Here is a 25960-nt window from a genome sequence, read left to right on the forward strand (position 1 = left end):
TATCATGAATCTCAAAGATAATCTTTTGAAATTTCAATCAAAAGCTAATGAAGGAATATTATTGGGATACTCGCAAAACACAATAGCATATCGGATTTTGAATAAGAGAACAAGGAAGATTGAGGAAACATTCAAGCTAAATTTCGATGATTATCACGTCAAACGTGTCGAACAAACTTTCAAACAAAAGACAATTCTTTCAGAAACAAATGATGATTCAGCAATTTTAAATTCTTTTGATATTGATTATGAATTAATTTTCGGTATTCTAGATAGAGAAATTGATGTTGTAGTTAATGCTGATGATAATTGGATTCTTGAAGAATCGAAGCATTCTGATGATAGGACGGTCACTAGGGAAGAAGATTATTCTCAATCTACATCAACCTCTCAAGTGAAGTTCTACCTATTTTGCAGGATAGTCAAATGGAGCGGGAGCACTTGAGTTCGATGTCACATGATCATATTCGTGATACAAATGTTGAGGGGAGCATGCTCAAAATTCACATCATTTCGAGGGGGAGCAAGGACAGAACAATGTTGATGTCGAGGGGGAGAATCACAATTTAAATCCATTAGTCGAGGGGGAGCTAAATGGATCACTACCTCATATTTCTACTGATCAAGCAAATTTTCATGATTTTTATGATAATGTGTCGAATGAAGGTGAAGGTTCTGAAACGGATGAAATATTTGAAGATGCACCTTTTGATTTTGATCTTGCATATCCATCGATGGACAGATGGACATGAAACAATCCACAAGAACATGTTCTTGGTGATCCTCAAGCTGGAGTTATGATGCGTTCACAAATTCGATCTAAGAATGAGATACTAAATATTCACCAGGAGTTCTGTATGTTTAATGTGTTCATTTCCAAAATGGAACCGAAAACAGTTAAGGTTGCTGATGTGTGTAAAATGCACTGGATTTATTCCTACTTTTAGTTGATAAATTAAGCACACAAAGGCAGTGAACCTGTCTTTTAGTGGTATAGTTGGATAAGTAGGGTGTCGAACTCAGGAAACGGAAATTAAACTAATAACTAATTTTAACTAAGTAATAAAAGTAAAAGGTTTTTTCTCTAGTTTTACAAGACTAGAAACTTAAACACACCACTTAAGCACGTAATTAACTAAACAACTAAGACAAGTAACAAATTCACCAAATTTGATAAAGGGTTTCTGTTTAGGTCCAACCAATTCACTCCTATGGTTATTTATAGGATAGATCAATTGTTATTGGTTACCAACTATAGTGGTTAGGTTCATGTTCATTACTACTAACCCTTAGACAATTAATCAATTCAAGTAGTGGCTAATTGTTTAAACTAATTAATTCCCTAGTTCAATTATTTGGATTAAATAAGATTTGTAATTGGTTAATCAAGTTGGTGTTTCAATTTACCTCTTATTTGTTGGTTTCTCAAACAAGCTCACACATTAATTTACCCATTCTCTAATTAATCCTAGTTTCATATTCATTATTCCTAGGCATATGATAAAGTGTTCACATAAACATATGAGGTTAACAACTAAGAGATGTTCATGCAGCTTAATTGTCTTCCAATTAACAGAAAATAGTTGTGGTTAATGCATAAGGTTCTTTAACAAACTTAATTTAATAATATCACCAATAAACAATCAATCAAAAAGTAATAATTAAACCATAGGAGTAACTTGGTCTTCCCAAACAGAAACAAAACGAATTTAGTTCATAGTCATAGTAAAAACAAACTCAAAAACAAGTTCAACAAGGCTAGACATGTTTAAATTCTAAGATTAAGTGGAATGTATAACCTAAATAGCCTTGATTCTTCAAAGGATCGAAGATTAGGGTTTCTCAGCTCTCCAAAGGGTTCTTCAATCGCAGGTGCAGCTCCCAAAATGCCAGAAGTACCCCCTATTCGGATAAAGGTTCGGTATTTATAATTATCACAAAACAGGGGATACTCGGCGAGTAGACCACCCAACTCGCCGAGTAGATGCATGAAATTCGTCTATTGCCAGGAGTTTTGACTTATCTTCGGGAATATTCTTGGGTACTCGCCGAGTGGCCTCTCGGACTCGCCGAGTTAGTGTGCTTTTGTTCCTCATTCTTCATTCTTTGGTCTCTGATTGCTTCTCCTTATTCCCTTTTACTTCCAAGCATGTCTTTTGGACTGAAAACAAAATTTAAGCATTATTAAGTACCTTTTGTCCACATTATGCACATAATTAGCTAAAAATGAATAAAAATGTATGCTAAACATATGACTAATTATGCAAATATCAGTTGAATTGAAGGATCCAGATTGGATTGTTGCAATGCAATCTGAACTTGCTGAATTTGAACAAAATAAGGTTTGGAGACGAGTTCCAAAACTTGATGATGTTTCGGTCATTGGATCACAATGGATTTTTAAAAATAAAACTGATAAAGAAGGCAATGTTGTTCGAAAGAAATGTAGATTAGTTGTTAAAGGATATTCGCAATAACAAGGTATTGAGTATGACGAAACCTTTGCCCCTGTCACAAGACTCGGGGCTATTTGAATATTTCTTGCATATGAAACTCATAAGGACTTTGATGTGTACCAAATGGATGTCATGTGCGCTTTTCTCAATGGAGTCTTAAAAGAAAATGTTTATGTCGAACAACGACCAGTTTTTGTAAATGAAAATTTTCAAAATCATTGTTTTATACTTGATAAGACGGTTTACGGCTTAAAACAAGCACCTTGAGCCTGGTATGAAACTCTTACCAATTTCTTGAAACTCTCTAAATTTAAACAAGGATCAATTGATCCTACTCTATTTCGAAAGAAAGTAGGAAATCATCTTATGCTAGTTCAAATTTATATAGATGATATTATTTTTTGCTCAACAGACCCTTCGTTGTCTAGGGAATTTGAAAATATGATGAAAAGCTAGTTCAAAATGAGTATGATGGGTAAGATAAATAATTTTATGGGTTTGAATATTCATCAAAGCATGGAATGTATTTTCATAAATCAAGATAATTAATCTCGTAAATTACTTGAGAAATTTGGGATGATGAATAGGTCAAAGTTGAAAGTATCAATGGCAGTCGACACATGGTTAGGTCCTTTGTTAGATAAGCTTGCTGTGGATCTCAAATTGCACACAAGCATGATAGATTCTTTATTATAATTAACTTCTAGTAGACTTGATATCATGTTTATTGTTTGCAATTGTGCTAGGTATCCATAGAATCCCAGAGAACCCCATCTAACAGATGTAAAGAACATATTTCGATATCTCAAAGGAACTATGTCATTAGGATTATGGTACCCTTCGAAGATTGGATTTTTCATACAAGCATTTTCTGATGCAGATCTTGGTGGGTGCCAACTAGACAAACTAATCACTACTGGTGGATGTCAACTTTTGGACGGGAATCTTGTAAGCTAGCAATCGAAGAAACAAACATGTGTTTCGATTTCCACAGAAGAAGCAGAGTATGTTGCTGCAGCAGCTTGCACTTGTCAAATCATATGGATTCAAAGCCAACTTCGTGATTATTCAATCAATATGAAGAAGATCCCTGTATATTATGATTAACAAAGTTTTGTTCGCATCTGCCATAATCCAATTCAACATTCAAAGACAAAACACATTGCTCTTCGCTATCATTTTATCAAGGATCATGTCGAAGATGGTAACATCGATGTTCATTTTGTCAAAACAACTGATCAACTTGCAGACATATTCATAAAATCTTTGGATGAGAAATCATTTCTAAGGATCTTAAATAGTTTAGGAATGATTGATGCGAGCTCAGTTCCTAGTTCGTCATCATCGTGAATCAACAGATATGTATGTGTTGCTGAAGCGTTCAGAGGTTACTATTCACCATTCAACGTTCGACCACCTTTGATTTTGAAATTCCTCTCAATGGTTCACATCGAGCTTCGCTATCTAGAAAGAAATGATGTTCGATGTACACTGCCTATGGAAGTTGATACTTCTTACATCGAATGTCTACGATAACATTTTATTGCTATATTTTTGTCTTTAACTTTCAAAAATAAAAATTCCAAAAAGATTTTCTTATTGTTGTCTTTAAATTTCAAAAACAAAAATTCCAAATTTTTTTTCTTATTTTTGTCTTTACATTTCAAAAAGATTTTTATTTTATTTTCTTTATTTTTATTTTGTGTGTTTAACCTTTTTGATTGTCTCATTGTATCAACATAATGGGATGGCCAATGTTCATTTGATTACTTTCAAAAGGGAACAAGTATTATTTCGAACTACTATACTAGTTAGGTGTCCGTAAAAGTATGTTGTTGTATGTTGACCTTAGGCCTCAAAGACTCTATATGTTTCGAAGCATCAATAGATCTCTCACTACTAGTGATCCTTTCCAACCAAGATATATTCACATTAGTCGAATAGTTACCTTTCTCTTCTCATTCTTGAGTTAATAGATTTCTGTAAAGTCCAGATCATTCGCAGAGGTACAATGAGTTTTCTAGACCAACCTTTTTCACCAAAAATTTTCTTCACGATCACACACATCACTGCATATTCTCGACATCTCTGGTAGAAACCAACTAGAATATAAATATTACACTAGTTTGTGTTTATGATCCTGATTCATTTTTCCGTGATGATGGTGAAACCCAACAATCTCAAATCTTATGGAATTGATGGTGAACTTTATGTTCAAGATTTTAACTTGTACCTCATTTCGATATTAAAAATCATATTCCTTTCATTATGCATGGTCTTGAAAAAATGTTATTTAACCAATACATTTTTGCCCAACAGGATCCAACTCTTATTTTTTCTGGAATAGATTTCTGTCTGAATATCTTTTAGAACTCTCGTCACTATGAAACTTAACTCAACCTCAGTTGTTCCTAACTACACTATTCATACAAGTAATTTTGTTCATTTAACTCAAACTTATGTTAAGTTGTGGTTTTCAACAAAAGTGTGCCTACCTTCGCAACCTATGCAAAAAGAGGACCTTCAATACTCATTAAGGAGTATTCGATTGTATTTCACGGGAAACCTCACAAGTAGTTCGTCATCTTTCTTGAGGTCGAATGAAGTGATCTTTGCCCAGGATCCAACTACTTTTACATCGAATATTATTTGATGTCACTATATGCATATTTTTTTAATTTGATTCCCACTACTTCTTGGCACACATTTGCACTGGAATCCTTGAGGTTTTGGGTAATACCAACTCAAACCTAGATTTTGCAAAGTATGGCATATGACTTCACTTTCTAATCCCACAAGTGAATAATCCTTACCTCATAACGAAGGTCAAGTGTTCTCTAGATGATGAAGCTTTATGGTGACATAACAAAGGTCAAGCGACAGTTCTTATCTCATTCGGATCAACAAAATGTTCGGCGGAGGTGACGGTTTAGTCTTTAACGGGATTTTAGGGATATTTGATTGGTGAATGTTTCAAATTCAAATTCAAAGTTGGTTATATAAGGAATTTGGTGATCTAATTTGAAGACGTTATGCACTTTGTTCTAATTTTTACCAAATATTCTTTTATGATAATTGCCTCTCCACAAAATTTTCAAACCCTAACCATAGCGACACAAACTGGTAATGTTGATCATCAAACACCACTGAAGATGCAACATCTCAACCATTGATGAAGATTCAAAGCTCTAACTTTCATGTACAAGCAGATGTTACGCAGTATCCTGAATAGTTATAGATGTTGATTGTTGCCATCAATCACTCCGTTCTTTCAACTGTTATGTATTCTTCATTCTTTGTACCTATGACATGCTTATCACTGACGGGATCAACAAATGTGTTTAACAAGATGACAAAAGTGGTTACATTCCAACTGACAAATGACAAACCGTACAAGGTTACTAAGCGGCAATTTGCACCAATCGTGAAGCTTTCATATTCAGGTTCGTTCTATGAAGTAACAAATGAACATATTGCTTACATGTTTAATGAGATGAGTCATCAACCACCCCTCACTACAATCAGTCACTTTCGAAAGTCTGCTTTTCCCTATGTGTGGAATTTCTTGTTTAGTATTTTTCTACGATGTTTGAATGGTCATAGTTCAGGGATTGATAAAGAAAAATTGGAGGTATATGCCATGATTGCAGGTCTTTACTATGATCTGAATGTTGATTATGTTACACAGTTGTGGGAAGAATATTGTACAAGAATTTCTCCCACCAATGTCACCAATGGTGTATCTTATACGAGGTATTAGAGCTTGATATTAAAGGATGTGTATAAGAAAGAGGGGATTTTGGTTCCATCAAAGGATGCAAAGGTGGAGTTCTCGACGTATCAGACTCCAAAAATTGTTACGATGATCCAACTATCTTTCCAAATGTGGCCAGAATTCTTAATGCTTTGTTACGAAGCATTGATCCTGCTGTCACAACTGTAAATTTTGAGCCACGTAATCTATACATTCAAGTTAATGTGAATCAGAAACTTCAAGTAAATACATTACGCAAGTACTACAAGTAGTCATCAAACAATTGGAAAACCCTAGAAGTTCTTGTTAAGTCTATTTTGGACTAGAACTTCCTTATTGGATCCAAATGGACCAATAAGTTTCCAATTGGACTATCATGGGCTTAGAACCCTAATTGGGCTCTAATTGGACCCACTCTTATTTATTTTAACATTTTAGGTCATGTTGGGCCTATAATGAAATGAATTGAAAGCTTTGGGCCATGAATAACCTAAACTAGTCCAATAAAAATATAAAAATCATACTACATTCTCTTAAGCATAAAACACACTCTAACTAACTCAAATATTGGGCTTAAGGGCCAAAAGGCCCAAAAATCTTTTTTTTTCCTTCACATTCTCGGCCCAAAGGCCCAAACCCAAGAGGATAAGAAGAGAAGTTGACTTTGGTTGCCACCTCACTATTACCCATAGGACTTCCATGCATTACTTCCCATGCTTCCATGCATATCACTTCAAGATCACATCTCTTCTTCTCTCCTCTCTCACTCTCGGCCATACACACATACACCCACCAAAAATCTCTCAAACACTCTCTAGATCACTCAAGAACATCTCTTCCCCTCCATCCAAAATCTCGAAAATTTGGAAGCATTCAAGAAGGTTCTTCCACAAAATTCTTCATCTAAGGTAAGGTTTTGCTTGGATCTATGACTTGTATTCTTTATTTATCAAAAATCTCCTCCTAATCCATGCAAAAATCGTGATCTTGCACCCTAGAACCATCTCAAACTCGAGATCTTCATCAAAGGGAGCTTAGGCCAAAAAATCACTTCATTTTCCTTCCATTTTTCCTTGCAAAACCGAGTCAACACCCCAAGGTGAGATTCATACCCCTATTTTCTGTTTTTATGAGTTTTGTGGGGGGGGGGGATACAAGTGAAAGTGTAGATCTATATGTGTTTGTATGCCTTGTATGATTTCCATGCTTATATGTATGCTTATATGTGTTTTAATGTTGGATCTAGCCATTAAACCCCTCAAAACCGAGATATAACTTATGTTTTATGATTTTAGCTTCAAATATATTTCTACATATAAAGTGATACAAGAAAAATAGCTAAGTGGTTAGCAACAATTTTCTTTAAGCTAAAAACACCCATTTTGGGCCAAAAATGTGAAAAATACAAAATTAAGGGCCCAAATTGACATTTCACAGATTCTGATGGATGAAATGTGCCAAAACAGTTTCCATAAAACTATTTCTGGAATTATATTCAATTAGAGGATTAAAAACATAAATTTCAAGCTTATTGGGCTAAAAATGAAAATTTCGGCCCAAGGAGGCCCATTATGCGAATTTTTCTGTTTTGGAGGGCCAAAACTGTGAATTTCTGTAAAACAGTGGACTATAAGTGTCCCAAATCCTTTTCAAAGGTTTAAAATGCTTTTTAAATTTAAAAAGGACCAAAGTTGCAAAAATTTTCCAATTTGGGCCAAAATTGTCAAAATTGCGAAAAGAAGGGCTAAAACCGAGAAAAACTGCATTTTCAGGGACTTAAACTGTTTTCTATGAAAAATATGCTGGAAAATATTAATTTCAATAATTTTTGGTGTTAAAATGTCAAGAAAAATAGTTTAAGGACCAAACCGGGAAATATTACAATAAAAGGGTTGAAAATGTAAATTTTACAAATAATGAGGGGCTGAAAACAGAAATATTTCAAGGCTAATTCAATATGTACAATTTGATCAAACAATGACACCTCGACTATCGACGAAATACAACTCATTACAATACCAAAAGTCGTTGTTAAACGAATTGGCTCGGTCTCGAGCCAATGGAAATCTACAACTACTAACTCTTCGACACTACGAATCATACAAATAACGTTTGGTAATACATATACATACGAGTGTGCACAGACGTCTACGCACCATCTTCGGGCCCCAAAAGTGTAAAATCTTGCTTGTTGGGCCTAGCTAGCCCAATGACCTAATCTTAAGGCCCGAAGACACATATTTTCTACGAAGTGTTGAGTTTCACCGACTTGGCACAACATAGAGTGACTTTCAATGGCTTGTACCACTGGTCCCCAAGGGTCCTTGGTATTGCTAGAAGAGTCTGCATATTTTACGAGGCGGGTCGGGGACCCCTCGCACGCATATTTCCCCAACCGGTTAATGGAGTCACCGGGGTCTTCGTGACCTCTTTCTCTTCGGATGTGGGACTACACCTTGTCCGGGCGATTGGATAACGCGATTAGTACTGACGACGCCTTCGGGAATCGTTAGTATATCTACAAACTGGGCGTTTGCGTAACGCGGGTTTGTAGTAAATAATCCTGCTCGAGAACCTTCCAACGTCGCCTGGGACTGACACTGCTATCTTCGTAATGGTTTCAACGCAACTTAATGGATTCCAAAGGAACTAGGGGAACATCGGGTTTTCCTAGGGTTTTCAATACATACAGATTTGAAATGCATACATCTTCAATGAACATTTTTTTTACATGTATAGAAACAAACAAGCATACCTATGGATCTTCACAAACGTTTTCAAAAGCTTTTCTTTTCAGAAAATATCGGATTTTCTGGTGGTTTTTCAAGCAATACAAACATTCGATTTCAAACACTCCTTATGAACTCACCAACATTTCATATGTTGACGTTTTTCAAAATACTTGTATTCTCAGGGAACCAGTGAATCAAGGGAAATCATATTCAGTGACGGTTGCAGTTTATTTTCGAATGAATGGAACAAATTAAATTTTTGGGAATGTAATGTTTTAAACAATGTATGACATGTAAACACTACTGGTTGTAATATGAAATGAATGGTGACGAATGTTGTTATGTTTCATATATATTCAATGTTATGGTATGCAATTGAGTCACGACAGCCCCCGGACGTTTTCGCCGTCTGGTTCGGGGGTGTGACAGGTTGGTATCAGAGCTTTGTTTATAGTGAACTAGCATGTCGAGCCATACATTGATATGCAACTATAAACCAAAAAGAAGGACTAACATAACTCTGAACAAAACAAATAAATAAAACACACTTGCCTGCATTAGGAGTAAGGACCTAACGCTGAATCAAACACCATAATGCTGGTATCTCGGTTAACTCGGGACTGTTCTTAGTGATACCAATGAGTGAATGTAGCCTGATCAACTACATTCTCTCCAAGGTAAAACTAACACACGTCTTGATGAGATCGGAATAGCCAGGGAACCTAAAACTATACCCTTTATCACCCAAAAAGAGAATGTATGCTTAGTCCGTACAATAGTAATAGTACCCTAGGAATAATGTAGCATAATTACGTACTCGCGCAGACAGCATGGCTGGTTTTCATCACCCTGGAGACCCCTACTTCCCTAATCAGGGAAACAACGGGTGGCTAGAGGAGGAGGAGCCTGAGGAAGAGCCTGAAGAAGAACCTGAGGAGGACCCCGAAGAGGAATCAGACGGGGAACCGGAGGCAGAAGTCGAGGGCGAGCCTGCCGAACCCGAAGAAGACGAAGAACCTTTCGGAGAGGAGCTTGATGACAGCGAAGGGGGTGATTCGGACGCAGAGTCCGAGGTCATCGATCCCCCTTACCCGATCAGGGTGCCTGCTTATCGTGTGGGACCCACTGGACCTACCCCTCCTTGGGGCATTGATCTTTGGAGATGGAGCAGACATCAGGGACAGCGACCCCCGTTTGGCATGTCACGTGAGTTCTTTGACTTGAGGGACGGAGGACCGGCCGACCGAGCCCTACCGGTCATGGTGAGACGGTTACGGGACACCGGCGACCTTGCTCAGAACACTGCTGATCAAGTACGCCAGCTGTGGACTAGGGTCGAGCGTGCGGAACAGGAGACGCGTGACGTCCTCCGGGAGTTTCACATGAGGCAGGTAAGGTGGGAATCTCGACTCCAGGATGCAGAACGCTTGGTGGCTCGTCTTCAGGGAGCGTCCACATCTTCGGCACCACCTCCTGACGCAGCTCATCGCGGTTAGGGATAGACCTATCGTAGTAGGATATTAGTAACTATGTTATGTACTCCGGCTCTATGTTTAAGTGACTACACTACTCATGGAGCCGTTATGCTGTCGGATTAGTGTTACTTATGTATGCTCTTGCGAGCAAATTTTCTTGTACTAAACACGGATAATATTAATAAACTTTTGTGTGTTTTGCTATGATATTCTCAGTTGTTATATGTTGAGGCGTTATGATTGTATGCTTGATGATAGTAATGCTTAGGTTCGTACCCTACACCTAGTTAGTAGGATCATAACCTCACCGAAACCACGTACACTCAACATCTTTCCGTTTCATGACAGAAAGATGCCTCGCCCAGCTACTCGCGGAAATCCCGAACCAACCCCGCCGGAAGTTGACTCCACTGCTTTCCAGGCAGCCGTGTCTGCTGCGGTCACGGCAGCTATGGCACAACTTCACCGAGGAAACAATGGAGGAGGCAATGGTCAAGGCTCCGGAAGTTCGAACAACGGGACGAACCAAGGACTCACTAAAACGTGCACCTACAAGGATTTTGCGAACGCTAAACCCCGAACTTTCAACGGCACTGGGGGAGTAATAGCCCTAAAGCGATGGATCGAGAAGATAGAGTCGGTATTCGAGATATGCGAGTGCCCCGAGCAGATGAAAGTGAAGTTCGCGGCCTGCACTTTTGTGGACCAAGCACTCACTTGGTGGAATGGACACATAGAAGCTATGACACTCCCTGTCGCCAACTCTATACCCTGGACAGAAATGAAAGAGATGTTGACGGTTGAGTACTGCCCCCGAGGTGAAATACAGAAGATGGAGCAGGAGCTGTGGAATCTCACGGTGCAGAATGGGAACATCGATGCTTACATATCGAGATTCAGCGAACTATCCCTGTTGTGCCCGGGTATGATCACATCAGAGGGAAAGAAGATTGAACGATTCATCTGGGGACTGACATCCCCCATTCAAGGGAACGTGATAGCTGCTAACCCTGAAACGTTTGACAGCGCGAAGAGATTGGCAAAGAGGCTATATGATCATAACCACAAAAAGGGCGAGAAACCAGTGGAGACCGAGAAGAAGAAGGAGGGGGATGGTAAGAAGGGATGGAACCACAAAAGAAAGGGGCGTCAGGGTCCCGAGACCTCAAAAAGGCAACAAACAGTGGCAGTTAACGCTGTTACTGCGTCAGTTCCAGTCACCTCACATGCTCCAGCCTCAGCTGCTTCAAATGCTTCAAGGCCCTATTCTGGTAGCGCTCCCAAGTGCAATAAGTGCAGTTTCCATCATCATGGAGAATGTAAGGAGTTCCATTGCACCAGTTGCAACCGAAGGGGACATACTGCAAGATTCTGCAGGACTTATCCTTCTCAGAACCAGAGTCAGGGAAACAACCAGAACAACAACAACAACAACAACCACCGCAACATCAACAACACCAATGCCGGCGGCAACAACGCAGGGCCTAGCCACACCTGTTTCGGGTGTGGAAGGACGGGGCATTTCCGCCGAGATTGCCCTAACAACAACAACTCAGGAAACAGAGGAGCAGGAAGAATGCTGACTATGGGTCAGAGTGATGCAGTTCAAGATCCCGCAGTTGTGACCGGTACGTTTCTCCTAAACCACACTCATGCATGCATCTTATTTGATACCGGAGCGGAGCGAAGTTTCGTAAGCGAGAAGTTTAAACATTTACTAAAACAACAACCCCAGAAGCTAAATGAAACCTATACGGTGGAAATGGCCAATGGGAAAACCGAATCCACTAGGGAGATCTACATCGGATGTACCCTAACCCTTAACCAGCACGTCTTTCGAATAGACCTAATGCCAGTATCAATTAGGAGTTTCGATGTGATTATCGGCATGGATTGGTTAAGCCCCCACCATGCTGAGATTATGTGCCACGAGAAGGCCGTTCGCCTTCGTCTCCCAAATCACGAAACCCTAGTAATTTACGGAGACAAACCCGGTACGAATCTCCGCCTCATCTCGTGCATCAAAGCGCAAAAACACTTGCGAAAGAACAGTTTGGCGTTCTTGGCCCACATAGTGGACAAGACCAAAGAAGAAACTAACATCCAAGACATTCCAGTAGCGTGTGAATTTCCGGACGTGTTTCCCGAAGATCTTCCAGGAGTACCCCCAGAGAGACAGGTTGAGTTCCGAATCGACCTCGTTCCAGGAGCAACTCCCCTCGCTAAATCACCATATCGGTTGGCACCTGCTGAAATGCAGGAATTATCCAGCCAACTCAGTGAGCTTCTGGACAAGGGATTTATCCGACCTAGCTACTCGCCATGGGGAGCTCCGGTGCTCTTTGTCAAAAAGAAGGACGGATCTTTCAGAATGTGCATCGATTACAGAGAGTTAAACAAACTCACTGTCAAAAACCGCTACCCACTCCCGCGAATCGATGATCTATTCGACCAGCTCCAAGGAGCTAGCTATTTTTCTAAAATAGAATTACGATCCGGATACCACCAACTCAAAGTCCGAGAAGAGGATATTCCAAAAACCGCTTTTCGAACCCGCTATGGACATTATGAATTCGTCGTAATGCCCTTCGGTCTAACAAATGCACCTGCCGCATTTATGGACCTAATGAATCGAATCTGTCGACCGTTCCTGGACAACTTCGTCATTGTGTTTATCGATGACATCCTCGTCTATTCTCGAAGCAAAGAGGAGCATGGCCGTCATCTCCGACAAATTTTAGAGACTCTGCGCACGGAAAAGCTTTACGCCAAACTCTCCAAGTGCGAGTTCTGGCTTCGGAGTGTGAATTTCTTAGGCCACGTAGTTAGCCAAGATGGAATTCATGTCGATCCCTCTAAGGTCAAAGCTGTGGAAGGATGGGCAATTCCGACTACGCCCACAGAAATTCGTCAATTCTTAGGCCTAGCAGGGTACTATAGGAGATTCATCCAAAACTTCTCTAAGATCGCCAAGCCGCTTACCTTGCTTACGCAAAAGGGCGTGCCATTCCAGTGGACAGACCGACAAGAGATTGCGTTTCGAACCTTGAAGCAAGCTCTTTGCAGCGCTCCTGTACTATCTCTACCTGAAGGAACGGAAGATTTTGTAGTTTACTGTGACGCGTCAAATCAAGGCTTAGGTTGCGTTCTCATGCAACGTGGAAGAGTGATAGCATATGCGTCCCGCCAGCTAAAGACGCACGAAGTAAATTACACGACCCATGACCTAGAACTGGGAGCCGTGGTCTTCGCCCTAAAAATTTGGAGGCACTACCTGTACGGTACTAAGTGCACCATCTTCACAGACCACAAGAGCCTCCAGCACATCTTGAATCAGAAGGAGCTGAACATGAGACAACGAAGATGGGTGGAGTTGTTAAACGACTACGAATGCGAGATCAAGTACCATCCAGGCAAGGCCAACGTGGTAGCTGACGCATTAAGTCGGAAGGAATACACAAATCGCCGTACGAAAACGCACTCGATAACCATTCAGTCTCATCTGACCACTCAAATTGCATCAGTCCAGGCAGAGGCTATGAAAGCGGAAAATAGAACTAGCGAGGCATTGCGCGGAATGGAGAAGAACCTGGAAGTCAAAGAGAATGGGGTATACTACTTCATGAACCGTATTTGGGTTCCTAAAATCGGAGGATTCAGGGAGACCGTTATGAAGGAAGCCCACAAGACACGATACTCCATTCATCCTAGTTCGGACAAGATGTATTTGGACATTAAGCAGCACTATTGGTGGCCTAACATGAAGGCGGAAATCGCAACTTATGTTAGTAAGTGCCTTACGTGTGCCAAAGTAAAAGTGGAATACCAGAAACCTTCCGGATTGTTACAACAACCGGCAATCCCTGAGTGGAAATGGGAGGGGATTTCTATGGACTTCGTGACCAAGCTACCCAAGACGTCGGACGGATTGGACACCATATGGGTAATAATCGACCGACTGACGAAATCTGCCCATTTCCTGCCGATCAAAGAGTCCTACAAGATGGAGAGGCTGACGCGTTTGTACCTACGAGAGATTGTAAGACTTCATGGAGTGCCAAAATCTATCATCTCGGATAGGGACAGTAGGTTCACGTCACGCTTTTGGCAGTCGCTCCACAAGGCCATGGGAACTCATCTCGATATGAGCACCGCGTATCACCCACAAACGGACGGTCAGAGCGAACGAACCATTCAGACGCTTGAAGACATGCTTCGTGCATGTGTGATAGACTTCGGAAAGTCTTGGGATACCCACCTACCGCTGATCGAGTTTTCATATAACAATAGTTATCATTCGAGCATTAAGGTGGCCCCTTTCGAAGCACTGTACGGGCGTAAATGTAGATCACCGTTATGTTGGGCTGAAGTAGGTGACACCCAGCTAGCAAGAACACATACGTCGGATAGGGCAATGACAGGACCGGAGATCATTCGCGAGACCACAGAAAAGATTGTCCAGATCAAAGCTCGATTACAAGCATCGCGTGACCGGCAAAAGAGCTACGCTGATAAACGGCGAAAGCCCTTAGAATTCCAGGTCGGTGATCGAGTATTGTTGAAGATCTCACCCTGGAAAGGAGTTATACGTTTCGGAAAACGAGGAAAGCTGAACCCGCGATACGTTGGACCTGGTATGAAACTCAGTTGAATTGAAGGATCCAGATTGGATTGTTGCAATGCAATCTGAACTTGCTGAATTTGAACAAAATAAGGTTTGGAGACGAGTTCCAAAACTTGATGATGTTTCGGTCATTGGATCACAATGGATTTTTAAAAATAAAACTGATAAAGAAGGCAATGTTGTTCGAAAGAAATGTAGATTAGTTGTTAAAGGATATTCGCAATAACAAGGTATTGAGTATGACGAAACCTTTGCCCCTGTCACAAGACTCGGGGCTATTTGAATATTTCTTGCATATGAAACTCATAAGGACTTTGATGTGTACCAAATGGATGTCATGTGCGCTTTTCTCAATGGAGTCTTAAAAGAAAATGTTTATGTCGAACAACGACCAGTTTTTGTAAATGAAAATTTTCAAAATCATTGTTTTATACTTGATAAGACGGTTTACGGCTTAAAACAAGCACCTTGATCCTGGTATGAAACTCTTACCAATTTCTTGAAACTCTCTAAATTTAAACAAGGATCAATTGATCCTACTCTATTTCGAAAGAAAGTAGGAAATCATCTTATGCTAGTTCAAATTTATATAGATGATATTATTTTTTGCTCAACAGACCCTTCGTTGTCTAGGGAATTTGAAAATATGATGAAAAGCTAGTTCAAAATGAGTATGATGGGTAAGATAAATAATTTTATGGGTTTGAATATTCATCAAAGCATGGAATGTATTTTCATAAATCAAGATAATTAATCTCATAAATTACTTGAGAAATTTGGGATGATGAATAGGTCAAAGTTGAAAGTATCAATGGCAGTCGACACATGGTTAGGTCCTTTGTTAGATAAGCTTGCTGTGGATCTCAAATTGCACACAAGCATGATAGATTCTTTATTATAATTAACTTCTAGTAGACTTGATATCATGTTTATTGTTTGCAATTGTGCTAGGTATCCATAGAATCCCAGAGAACCCCATCTAACAGATGTAAAGAACATATTTCGATATCTCAAAGGAACTATGTCATTAGGATTGTGGTACCCTTCGAAGATTGGATTTTTCATACAAGCATTTTCTGATGCAGATCTTGGTGGGTTCCAACTAGACAAACTAATCACTACTGGTGGATGTCAACTTTTGGACGGGAATCTTGTAAGCTAGCAATCGAAGAAACAAACATGTGTTTCGATTTCCACAGAAGAAGCAGAGTATGTTGCTGCAGCAGCTTGCACTTGTCAAATCATATGGATTCAAAGCCAACTTCGTGATTATTCAATCAATATGAAGAAGATCCCTGTATATTATGATTAACAAAGTTTTGTTCGCATCTGCCATAATCCAATTCAACATTCAAAGACAAAACACATTGCTCTTCGCTATCATTTTATCAAGGATCATGTCGAAGATGGTAACATCGATGTTCATTTTGTCAAAACAACTGATCAACTTGCAGACATATTCATAAAATCTTTGGATGAGAAATCATTTCTAAGGATCTTAAATAGTTTAGGAATGATTGATGCGAGCTCAGTTCCTAGTTCGTCATCATCGTGAATCAACAGATATGTATGTGTTGCTGAAGCGTTCAGAGGTTACTATTCACCATTCAACGTTCGACCACCTTTGATTTTGAAATTCCTCTGAATGGTTCACATCGAGCTTCGCTATCTAGAAAGAAATGATGTTCGATGTACACTGCCTATGGAAGTTGATACTTCTTACATCGAATGTCTACGATAACATTTTATTGCTATATTTTTGTCTTTAACTTTCAAAAATAAAAATTCCAAAAAGATTTTCTTATTGTTGTCTTTAAATTTCAAAAACAAAAATTCCAAATTTTTTTTCTTATTTTTGTCTTTACATTTCAAAAAGATTTTTATTTTATTTTCTTTATTTTTATTTTGTGTGTTTAACCTTTTTGATTGTCTCATTGTATCAACATAATGGGATGGCCAATGTTCATTTGATTACTTTCAAAAGGGAACAAGTATTATTTCGAACTACTATACTAGTTAGGTGTCCGTAAAAGTATGTTGTTGTATGTTGACCTTAGGCCTCAAAGACTCTATATGTTTCGAAGCATCAATAGATCTCTCACTACTAGTGATCCTTTCCAACCAAGATATATTCACATTAGTCGAATAGTTACCTTTCTCTTCTCATTCTTGAGTTAATAGATTTCTGTAAAGTCCAGATCATTCGCAGAGGTACAATGAGTTTTCTAGACCAACCTTTTTCACCAAAAATTTTCTTCACGATCACACACATCACTGCATATTCTCGACATCTCTGGTAGAAACCAACTAGAATATAAATATTACACTAGTTTGTGTTTATGATCCTGATTCATTTTTCCGTGATGATGGTGAAACCCAACAATCTCAAATCTTATGGAATTGATGGTGAACTTTATGTTCAAGATTTTAACTTGTACCTCATTTCGATATTAAAAATCATATTCCTTTCATTATGCATGGTCTTGAAAAAATGTTATTTAACCAATACATTTTTGCCCAACAGGATCCAACTCTTATTTTTTCTGGAATAGATTTCTGTCTGAATATCTTTTAGAACTCTCGTCACTATGAAACTTAACTCAACCTCAGTTGTTCCTAACTACACTATTCATACAAGTAATTTTGTTCATTTAACTCAAACTTATGTTAAGTTGTGGTTTTCAACAAAAGTGTGCCTACCTTCGCAACCTATGCAAAAAGAGGACCTTCAATACTCATTAAGGAGTATTCGATTGTATTTCACGGGAAACCTCACAAGTAGTTCGTCATCTTTCTTGAGGTCGAATGAAGTGATCTTTGCCCAGGATCCAACTACTTTTACATCGAATATTATTTGATGTCACTATATGCATATTTTTTTAATTTGATTCCCACTACTTCTTGGCACACATTTGCACTGGAATCCTTGAGGTTTTGGGTAATACCAACTCAAACCTAGATTTTGCAAAGTATGGCATATGACTTCACTTTCTAATCCCACAAGTGAATAATCCTTACCTCATAACGAAGGTCAAGTGTTCTCTAGATGATGAAGCTTTATGGTGACATAACAAAGGTCAAGCGACAGTTCTTATCTCATTCGGATCAACAAAATGTTCGGCGGAGGTGACGGTTTAGTCTTTAACGGGATTTTAGGGATATTTGATTGGTGAATGTTTCAAATTCAAATTCAAAGTTGGTTATATAAGGAATTTGGTGATCTAATTTGAAGACGTTATGCACTTTGTTCTAATTTTTACCAAATATTCTTTTATGATAATTGCCTCTCCACAAAATTTTCAAACCCTAACCATAGCGACACAAACTGGTAATGTTGATCATCAAACACCACTGAAGATGCAACATCTCAACCATTGATGAAGATTCAAAGCTCTAACTTTCATGTACAAGCAGATGTTACGCAGTATCCTGAATAGTTATAGATGTTGATTGTTGCCATCAATCACTCCGTTCTTTCAACTGTTATGTATTCTTCATTCTTTGTACCTATGACATGCTTATCACTGACGGGATCAACAAATGTGTTTAACAAGATGACAAAAGTGGTTACATTCCAACTGACAAATGACAAACCGTACAAGGTTACTAAGCGGCAATTTGCACCAATCGTGAAGCTTTCATATTCAGGTTCGTTCTATGAAGTAACAAATGAACATATTGCTTACATGTTTAATGAGATGAGTCATCAACCACCCCTCACTACAATCAGTCACTTTCGAAAGTCTGCTTTTCCCTATGTGTGGAATTTCTTGTTTAGTATTTTTCTACGATGTTTGAATGGTCATAGTTCAGGGATTGATAAAGAAAAATTGGAGGTATATGCCATGATTGCAGGTCTTTACTATGATCTGAATGTTGATTATGTTACACAGTTGTGGGAAGAATATTGTACAAGAATTTCTCCCACCAATGTCACCAATGGTGTATCTTATACGAGGTATTAGAGCTTGATATTAAAGGATGTGTATAAGAAAGAGGGGATTTTGGTTCCATCAAAGGATGCAAAGGTGGAGTTCTCGACGTATCAGACTCCAAAAATTGTTACGATGATCCAACTATCTTTCCAAATGTGGCCAGAATTCTTAATGCTTTGTTACGAAGCATTGATCCTGCTGTCACAACTGTAAATTTTGAGCCACGTAATCTATACATTCAAGTTAATGTGAATCAGAAACTTCAAGTAAATACATTACGCAAGTACTACAAGTAGTCATCAAACAATTGGAAAACCCTAGAAGTTCTTGTTAAGTCTATTTTGGACTAGAACTTCCTTATTGGATCCAAATGGACCAATAAGTTTCCAATTGGACTATCATGGGCTTAGAACCCTAATTGGGCTCTAATTGGACCCACTCTTATTTATTTTAACATTTTAGGTCATGTTGGGCCTATAATGAAATGAATTGAAAGCTTTGGGCCATGAATAACCTAAACTAGTCCAATAAAAATATAAAAATCATACTACATTCTCTTAAGCATAAAACACACTCTAACTAACTCAAATATTGGGCTTAAGGGCCAAAAGGCCCAAAAATCTTTTTTTTTCCTTCACATTCTCGGCCCAAAGGCCCAAACCCAAGAGGATAAGAAGAGAAGTTGACTTTGGTTGCCACCTCACTATTACCCATAGGACTTCCATGCATTACTTCCCATGCTTCCATGCATATCACTTCAAGATCACATCTCTTCTTCTCTCCTCTCTCACTCTCGGCCATACACACATACACCCACCAAAAATCTCTCAAACACTCTCTAGATCACTCAAGAACATCTCTTCCCCTCCATCCAAAATCTCGAAAATTTGGAAGCATTCAAGAAGGTTCTTCCACAAAATTCTTCATCTAAGGTAAGGTTTTGCTTGGATCTATGACTTGTATTCTTTATTTATCAAAAATCTCCTCCTAATCCATGCAAAAATCGTGATCTTGCACCCTAGAACCATCTCAAACTCGAGATCTTCATCAAAGGGAGCTTAGGCCAAAAAATCACTTCATTTTCCTTCCATTTTTCCTTGCAAAACCGAGTCAACACCCCAAGGTGAGATTCATACCCCTATTTTCTGTTTTTATGAGTTTTGTGGGGGGGGGGGGGATACAAGTGAAAGTGTAGATCTATATGTGTTTGTATGCCTTGTATGATTTCCATGCTTATATGTATGCTTATATGTGTTTTAATGTTGGATCTAGCCATTAAACCCCTCAAAACCGAGATATAACTTATGTTTTATGATTTTAGCTTCAAATATATTTCTACATATAAAGTGATACAAGAAAAATAGCTAAGTGGTTAGCAACAATTTTCTTTAAGCTAAAAACACCCATTTTGGGCCAAAAATGTGAAAAATACAAAATTAAGGGCCCAAATTGACATTTCACAGATTCTGATGGATGAAATGTGCCAAAACAGTTTCCATAAAACTATTTCTGGAATTATATTCAATTAGAGGATTAAAAACATAAATTTCAAGCTTATTGGGCTAAAAATGAAAATTTCGGCCCAAGGAGGCCCATTATGCGAATTTTTCTGTTTTGGAGGGCCAAAACTGTGAATTTCTGTAAAACAGTGGACTATAAGTGTCCCAAATCCTTTTCAAAGGTTTAAAATGCTTTTTAAATTTAAAAAGGACCAAAGTTGCAAAAATTTTCCAATTTGGGCCAAAATTGTCAAAATTGCGAAAAGAAGGGCTAAAACCGAGAAAAACTGCATTTTCAGGGACTTAAACTGTTTTCTATGAAAAATATGCTGGAAAATATTAATTTCAATAATTTTTGGTGTTAAAATGTCAAGAAAAATAGTTTAAGGACCAAACCGGGAAATATTACAATAAAAGGGTTGAAAATGTAAATTTTACAAATAATGAGGGGCTGAAAACAGAAATATTTCAAGGCTAATTCAATATGTACAATTTGATCAAACAATGACACCTCGACTATCGACGAAATACAACTCATTACAATACCAAAAGTCGTTGTTAAACGAATTGGCTCGGTCTCGAGCCAATGGAAATCTACAACTACTAACTCTTCGACACTACGAATCATACAAATAACGTTTGGTAATACATATACATACGAGTGTGCACAGACGTCTACGCACCATCTTCGGGCCCCAAAAGTGTAAAATCTTGCTTGTTGGGCCTAGCTAGCCCAATGACCTGATCTTAAGGCCCGAAGACACATATTTTCTACGAAGTGTTGAGTTTCACCGACTTGGCACAACGTAGAGTGACTTTCAATGGCTTGTACCACTGGTCCCCAAGGGTCCTTGGTATTGCTAGAAGAGTCTGCATATTTTACGAGGCGGGTCGGGGACCCCTCGCACGCATATTTCCCCAACCGGTTAATGGAGTCACCGGGGTCTTCGTGACCTCTTTCTCTTCGGATGTGGGACTACACCTTGTCCGGGCGATTGGATAACGCGATTAGTACTGACGACGCCTTCGGGAATCGTTAGTATATCTACAAACTGGGCGTTTGCGTAACGCGGGTTTGTAGTAAATAATCCTGCTCGAGAACCTTCCAACGTCGCCTGGGACTGACACTGCTATCTTCGTAATGGTTTCAACGCAACTTAATGGATTCCAAAGGAACTAGGGGAACATCGGGTTTTCCTAGGGTTTTCAATACATACAGATTTGAAATGCATACATCTTCAATGAACATTTTTTTTACAAGTATAGAAACAAACAAGCATACCTATGGATCTTCACAAACGTTTTCAAAAGCTTTTCTTTTCAGAAAATATCGGATTTTCTGGTGGTTTTTCAAGCAATACAAACATTCGATTTCAAACACTCCTTATGAACTCACCAACATTTCATATGTTGACGTTTTTCAAAATACTTGTATTCTCAGGGAACCAGTGAATCAAGGGAAATCATATTCAGTGACGGTTGCAGTTTATTTTCGAATGAATGGAACAAATTAAATTTTTGGGAATGTAATGTTTTAAACAATGTATGACATGTAAACACTACTGGTTGTAATATGAAATGAATGGTGACGAATGTTGTTATGTTTCATATATATTCAATGTTATGGTATGCAATTGAGTCACGACAGCCCCCGGACGTTTCCGCCGTCTGGTTCGGGGGTGTGACACCTGCTAATCCGATTCTTGTTCAATATTTGACGACTATTAACCCAGATGTTCAAGTTGTGGTTTTATTGCCAAAAGGGGCTGAAGGCACATCGAAGATTGTTAAAGTCTTTAAGAAGTTGAAGAACACTGAATAATCAACAACATTCTTGTGCAAGTAGAGAAGGAGGTTACAAAAGATGTTTCCAAGAATGTTGAAAAAGAAGTTTTCAAGGAGGTTGTTCCATTGAAGTCAGGTGTTCTCAAACGAACAAAGAAGCTTGTTCATCGACCTTGTCATTCTCCTTAACCACTAATTATTGAAGATGATTTTGTTGAGCCTTTTTCTTCATCTAAAGAGCTTTCTATCTCAAAGGGAATAAAGAAAATATGTAAACCCCAACTTAACAAAAGTGGTGTGCGTATTCATGATGTTCCTGTTCTAGTATCACCAGCCTCAAAGAACTGCAAAGCTTACAAATTAGTTAAGAAGATTAAGAAGAAGAAAAGACAACTGGCTGATCCACTTGACGAAGTTGTAGTTGAAACTGATTTTGATAAAGGAAGCGAAAGGTCACTCATTCATCATGACAGTGGAATTGGCTTCGAGACACATCAAAGACGCTCTCCAGTTAAGTCGACTTTCGAGGAGACTGGAAGTCTTGGTGGAAATGTAAACATATCTAATATGGATACAACCACTAATTTGAGTGAATCTCCATCTACTACTATCCCTGAGAAGGCAGATGTCATACCCCCTGAGGTTTCGAGAAATGAGTCTGTTATGGAGGAGGTTCGAACCTCAGGCATCCCTGTGAACATATCTGATATGGACACAAATGTAATATGGGTGAAGGGATGATACATAACGAAGCTCATGGTACATCTTCTATTGAAACCTCTACTGTTAATACCATAATTATTCTTTCTTTTACCATCGAAACCACCCTCATTGATACTTCCACTTTGTCACCAGCATTCTCTTCTCCAATTCCATCTACATTACCTGCTTCTACCATCTCACCCACTTTTTCCAATATTATGCATGAGCGAATCACAACTCCTTTCTCATTGCAAACCACTGAAGGAGAAAAGACTGCTCAAGAAGATGAACCTGATGATGATGATTTCATGGTATCTTTTGCAGAAATTCAGTTTGATCTTGAAGAAGCTAATATTCCAGATAACATGCTCATGCCGGGAAAACAATTCAAGATTATCAATCACATGCTAAATTCTTTGTTACAACTTCAAGTAGATACAGGAGGACGAAAATCTATTTCTGGTGTTGAGGTGGATGTTATGCTCAAGTCTCAGGAGAATCGCTTAAAGCTTGCTATGGAGTAGATTGAGCAGAAACATGAAGAACGTTTAAAGAATCATGCTCGAAATTTTGAGTATGAAGTTACAAAACTTCGTGATGTTGCAAAAGAACTTCATGAAATTTTTGTTGAACAAGTCAAGAAGGTCGAGGAATCTGTGAACCTCAAGATGGCAGAGCTTAAGTCGGAGATGACGAAGGAAGTGGAAAAGATTGAGAAGAATTACTCCATTCTTCATGGCAAGGTTGATGTTATTGCTAAAGTTATCACAAAGCTTGTGGAGTCTCATACTTCGTTTTCAAACAAGTTCGATGCCAAAACAGAAACATATTCTAAAGTGTTTGAAAAACTGGAGGACTTTTTGGGAAGCTTAAAAGAATCTATGTCGAAGCATGATTTGTCTCAACAATCTGTCATTTCTTAGGAATCTATTTCAAATATGATTGCTTCCATCGAATCCAACATAAAGATAGAGCTTGAACCCATTCTGAAATTGGTACTTTTATTGCCAACGAATGCCCCACATGTGAAACATGTGGTGCAAGGGGAGAAAATAGTGTTGGCCCTTCAGAAGATTCTAATCAAGGTAAACTGGTAGGGAATGTGATCTTAACTCAACTTTCGACATCACTTCCTATTTCTCTAACAACCACTTGTACAACAATGACATCAAGACCAATAACTAAAGGTATCGTTATTGGAGAAAGTGTTAGGGGATCGAGTTCAAGTTCGAAACCACATCCTACAAAAGATGATAAGGGTGTCAATGGGAAGTCCTTTGAAATTACACCTTCAGAAGAAGAAAAGAAGAGAAATGTGGAAAGGGAAATGGAAAGGCAACAAAAAATTAAAAGCATTCTAGAGCAACGAAAATGTGATCCACTAGGTGTTAACAAGGGTGATCCTAGTAAACATTGGTGTTACGAAACAATAGAACAAGTCGTTTCTTTAAGGAAGATGCATAGTTTTGCAAATTTTCCAAGTAAAAGTTATGAGATTGAAATCCCTGACTCTAATTAACTGGATTTTTCGATTAATCACAAGATGTTTGTGTCTGCTCAGTATCACCTGGTTGATGAATTCAAAGACAAAAAAGAGTATAACATATTACAGATGAGATTCCATGTTGTTTTTGGGAAGAAGGAAGAAGAATTTTGGTCTTCTGTCAAGATAGTCAAAGTGTTGAACATATCAAGAGAAAGTTTGTTTGAAGGGTTATTGCAAAATCTTCGCTATTATGTGGTCAGAGCGAATAATGTTGCACGTGGCTTCTCGATTTCAGATTTCCCTCTAATGAACTTGAATGATCTTATCAATGTGACGAAGATACTAAACAATGTCGATGTGTCGAAGTTTCAAGAAAATAACAAAGATGATTTCTTGATTGGGTTTGCTCATATCAAAGTATTCATAGATAACTACTATGATTGCTTAGCAGTGACGGATATCGAGCTTGCATTTGCCGTGAACAGGACTTCTAAGGTTCCTCAGTCATTGCTGAAAGGACAAATTAATCTCAATGACTATGTTCATGGGGAGATTGTTCACAAGCTGCTAGGAGTTTTCTTTATTGGAAAGAAAAAGAATGCGAAGATGAAAAAAATTTTATTTCAAGTTTGCAATGTGGAGAGGTACACAAACTCTCAATATACCAATCTGTTAGTTCATCTTGGTAATTGCAAGAAGAATTCTGCAGAAGATTAAGCTGGAACTTGAAAGACGATTATCAGGTATATGGAGGTTTGTCGGATTCTTCACCAGACCATAAAGATGATGGCATAAGCTCGACACTTCTCACTAAGGGGGAGATTGTAAGGTTCGAAATATATAGTGAGATGTTGAAGTATGTTTAGGTCAGGGTCATGTCGATGTCGAATTCAAGCACTTCGAATGTATGTGTTATGTAAGGCAATTTTAGAGGTCGAAGCTCAAATGTTTAGCCCTTATATATTTTTTGTATGCGTCTGTATCACCGTATAAATAGGGTAAGTATACGAGTTGAGAGTAGGTTTTGAAGCTTTTGTGATTTTACTCTCTTGTGTTCATCTGTACTTGTTTAGACACAATAATTGAGCCAAACAGAATTTATTCACATATGTGTTCTTAATGCATTCTGATTTTGAATTTGTTCTTAATACTCGATTCAAACGAACTTCAGCCTGCTCCAAAATACCACAGGTGACTTCCGTCGAGATTAACTCTCACATCCGTTCATCAATCGGATCAGCATTAACACTTGGGCCTGAACCAGAACCTGAACCAGAACCTGAACCTTCTCCACGAGTGCTCATCACCATTCTCAAAAGCAACCAAAAATATTAGAACATACTCAAAGATCCTCACCCCACAGCCTTCCTTGATTCTCCGAGAGTCCCCTCTATTCGAGTATGGATCCCGTGCTTTTAGTAGTACAAGCCCAATACTACCTTCCACACCTATCCATACTTTCCTCAAGAGTTTTCCTGAATCCTCTACGTCACCTTCTCAATTCAGTACTCT

This window comes from Lactuca sativa, chromosome 9, assembly GCF_002870075.4.
Source record: "Lactuca sativa cultivar Salinas chromosome 9, Lsat_Salinas_v11, whole genome shotgun sequence".
NCBI lineage: Eukaryota > Viridiplantae > Streptophyta > Magnoliopsida > Asterales > Asteraceae > Lactuca > Lactuca sativa.